The following is a 4,637-nucleotide window of genomic DNA, read 5'->3' on the forward strand; positions in this document are numbered from 1 at the left end:
TTCCCTTTCCTCAAAAACAGAACATTTATCCTACCCTTCATATATAAACTTTTGACTTTTGTTAAGAGTTGCGCTTCTTTGTTTACGAAGCCATTCAGCAGAAGTGACGTCAGACAAGTTTTAAGGTTCGGATGACCAACACTGTTTTTTTTTTTTTTTGCTTTTTTTTTTAAAGCAAATACAAAAAGAGAAATTTTTTTTCTATGATCTTTACAGTGTAGGTGTGGGATTTAACTGCTGGTCAGGGTTTTTTTTTTACAAAGGAATCACCACTTATCAAGATCTGGAAACCACTTGGGGATAAGGGTTATTGCGTGTATAGTAATCAATGGGATAGTATCGTAGTAATCGTTAGTATTGAAGATTTGATAAAGTGCCTTACTTAAGGGGGCGATTAATCAGGAATTTGTTTATGTTGGACTTGAAGACGTCCAAGTTGTAGTCAGGTGGGACACAGGCAAAGGGAAGAAAGTTCCACAGTCATACACTTCTAAGAAAGAAGCTTTGCTCATGGAATCTACGCTTTGATTTAGGCACAGATAAAGAGTGGTGAAAATTAATGACAGTGGTTTCAGCTAGACGGGTGTTTATCGTGAAAGATTGGCGAGGGGGGACCAGAGATTGGAGCTCAGACAAGCACTTGCCATAAAAATAACGATAAACAAAGACAGGCTCGCAACGTCTCTTCTGTGGGAGAGAGGTTGCAAGGAGGAGAAAAGAGCATCCCCAACTAAACCACAAAGTCTTATTTTGTACTCTGTCAAGGCAGGATTTTACTTTTATAACAAAATTATAATCTTATAATAAAAATATCTTTATGGACTATTTGTTTTTAATCAAACATCAGAAGTGTTGGTAATTTTTTTTTTTTTTACATCAAACATAAAAATAGAACCGAATGGCTCTTATCATCAGAGGAAAACAGTTAGCAATATATATATATATATATATATATATATATATATATATATATATATATATATATATATATATATATATATAGACTAGTAATAATTTTACTGGTTAGCACAAAGTTTGAAAACTTCCGAGTATGAGAGAAGTAATGTTTTAAAGATAATATATATTTCTCAGATAATGACATGCGCATTGGTGTTTCAGAGGATTGTCTTTGGACATAGTTGAGTGTGGCTCTGGAGCCCTATTCAAGAATGGTAATTTCTGCCGCATAGTCACGGGAAGGAAGATAGTGTGCTGGGGTTTTCAACCTCTTGGTGCCATTTGCTGTGTCATCTCCTGTCCTCCAGCATCATATATGGGAAAGAAAATCTGGGTTTTCACTTCGCATAATGCTGCATTTTTTATCAAAGAAATCGAGTTCTTTAGTTCCAGTATCGTAAAATTTGTAAATCATTGAATATTTCATTTAAACCATATAGTTACTTGCATTTCCAGTAGTGAGTTCATTAACAAAGACGATAAGACATCCGGCTGGTAGAACAACAATAATATATATATATATATATATATATATATATATATATATATATATATATTAAATATATATATATTAACTATTAAATATATATATACATACACATATACATATACATATATATTTAATATATATGTATATTTAATATATATATATTATATTATAATATATATATATATATGTATATATTATATATATATGTATATATTATATATATATATATATATATATATATATATACATATATATATATATATATATATGATGAAAATGATGGAAATAGTATTCCGACAAAATAGAGAAAATAAAAAGGAACAAACCGTATTATGTGTTCATCAACGTTTCGTCTTTATTTCGAGACTTCTTTTGTTTTTTCTTTTTTTTTCATTTCTCTGAAATAGAACTGCGTCCCACTGTGCACGTGAAACATTTTCAAATATTTTGTACTGGTATTTTTTTGTTTCTAAATCTCATTCATCCAGAGGAAGTCTCGAAATAAAGACGAAACGTTGATGAACACATAATACGGTTTGTTCCTTTTTATTTTCTCTCTCTCTCTCTCTCTCTCTCTCTCTCTCTCTATATATATATATATATATATATATATATATATATATATATATATATATATATAAAATATATGTATATATATATATTAAATGTTTCTCGCTGAAAATGATGAATTTCTTCCCATTTCATATCATATCATCATATCATATTGCAGCATCATTTTATGACAAGCTCAATCAGTGCTTCCTGCCAGGATTGGCCAAGCCTACTCTGAGTGGAAGGAGGCTGGAAAATTTATTTCAAAAACCTCTCTGTTTTTTTTGTTTTTTTTTTTTGCATCGCTTACAACATTGAAAAAGATTATATAGAGTTTCTTTTGAACAACGTATTAAGAAAAAAAAAATTACTGTTAATGTGCTTTAATGGGACCCAAATTAGAATTCTTTCAAACTTCAAATCTTTTTAAAAATATAAATATACTAGACTTTATAGTTCGTTAAAAACGGGCAATAGTTATAGCTCGTTGACTTTTAAATTAATGCTTTTTGACAAATTGATGGTTGAGATATGTGAGCCCATTTTTGCATTAAATGCTAATCTTTATTAATCCCAATAATCCCTAACTATATAGTGAACGGATATCATAATACTTAGTTCGTTGCAGCTTCTCACAACAAAGGTTTATACAATATTTTAGCTAGATTAGTCTAGTAGTTCCTGAGAAAATTTCCAGAATAAATTGTGGTGACTAATCCCTATTAATCCCCACTAATCCTTAACTGCACATCAAACCAATGCCATAATACTTAGTTCGCTGCACTATATCATATCTAGAAATACATATCCCCGACAAACCACTTAGCAGAAAAATCACTCCCCTTCACCATTGAAGTCCCTAAATGCCAGAATGCTTTCCACTCTAATAGTTTGTTCCCTCAAACAGCTAGATCTTGGAATTTCCTTCCTGCTACCTGCTTCGGTGATTGTTCGCAGAAGTTTAAATGTAATGTAAACCAACATCTTGTTAATCTTTCCTAGGCATGGTCCCAAATAGTAGCCCTTTACATCCAAGTGGCAATATGTCTTATTAGAGATTAAAAAAAATTTTTTTTAAGTTCATACAAAATTTTAGCCAGATCGACTCAGTAATTTCCTAGAAAAAGTGTAATGGACTGACTAGCAAACAGACAGACAGACTAAGAGAAATATAATAGAGATATTTTATTGAATAATTGTTGAAAACTTCCTTAATATTAATAAATTCTCCAATAATTGCAGATTGGTTGGTTTACAAAGAACTGTCTTCATATATTGGGAAGATGACATGGCACTATCCATTATTCAGAGTTTTACATACAGAACCCCCCCCCCCCAAAAAAAGTGTCACCCAAAGAATCGTTGATAAAATTTACAATCCTTTTAGCCGACGACTGACTTGTCCACTAAATTTCACTAATGAATTTCCAACAGTCTATATATTGTCACTGTTTAATTACATACAGGTGAATGTCTCATTAATAAGAAGTATGATCACAAATGGGCTTTACATTCACCGGAGCATTGCCCCCTAGATTTTTATTTGTGGGATTATCTAAAAACAACCCCCTAAACTATTCCTGAATTGAAGAGGGTCGGCACAGCGCAAATTAGGGTAGTAACAAAAAAAAGAGTGCGTCAAAATTATTGCCAATTTTGCACGTCATATCAGGTATGATCATAGTTGAACAGTGATTAAATAAAATCTGTTGGGTATTCATGATTAAGCCTAGGTGGACAAGCCAGGCATAAACTCAAGTTTATTTGTGCTAAACATGATTGGATTGCAGAAAAAATGTGATTTTTATTAGTAACTGGAAGATATACTTTGTAGTGCCTGGTATTAAACGTAACGTTAAATTCCTTTAACAAAAATGAAGTAAAAAAAAAAGCAAAGAAACAGAGACATGTGCTTGCGAGTTATGTTTTTAGTCGCGCGCAAGCGACTCTATAAGTCACTCCATCGGTCGGTCGGTCTGTCCGTAACACTTTTGTGCTTGGCCTTTTCGGTTAAGATCAAAGGTCTGTTGTTAATAGATGTTGTTCTTAGCTTGGCCAAGATCAAAGTGTAGTATCTGCTGGAACAGATACTGCAAGCAAAGACCATTTGTGGAGGCAACTACACATATAAGACCTTGGTCAATGTAGGGGCAACCCTTCCCACCAATTGTCACTATCCAGCTCCCCTACTCCCCGGGGAGTTGGTCCCCATTTCCCTTCACTCCTCACATTAAAAATCGGCCTTGTGCCTAATTTGCTCAGTGGGGGAGCAAATAAATACCCTTTTCTTGGCCTTTTGGCCAAGATCAAAGTGTAGTATCTGTTCTTACTACATGCTGTACTTATGTTTGTAACTTTGTGATATAAAACGGGGGATCACTTTTCTGTATTAATTTAATGCAAAATGATCACCCACTTTACAACCAGTCAGTCTCAAAGCCATTCAAGCCATTCTCCAGATCATTGAAGTTGTTTTTGAAGGATTCCAGTTATTTGTTAAGCATTCAAGTCATTCTTAAGGTCATTCAATTCATCCTTAAGTTCATTAAAGTCATTCTGAGTCATTTACTTTTTATTTATATAAGTCATTTCAGCCCATTTTTCAGTCATTTTAGTTTATCTTTAAGAATTTCATGTC

The 4,637-nt window shown here is 32.6% G+C and overlaps 1 pseudogene; it reads left to right on the forward strand.

Moving 5' to 3' along the window:
• The first annotated feature begins 4,278 nt into the window (after nucleotides 1-4,278).
• On the forward strand, nucleotides 4,279-4,420 carry LOC145284196 (U2 spliceosomal RNA; annotated as a pseudogene).
• The last annotated feature ends 217 nt before the right edge of the window (nucleotides 4,421-4,637 follow it).

Source organism: Euprymna scolopes, chromosome 1, assembly GCF_053919585.1.
Source record: "Euprymna scolopes isolate OS-2025 chromosome 1, ASM5391958v1, whole genome shotgun sequence".
NCBI classification, from domain to species: domain Eukaryota; kingdom Metazoa; phylum Mollusca; class Cephalopoda; order Sepiida; family Sepiolidae; genus Euprymna; species Euprymna scolopes.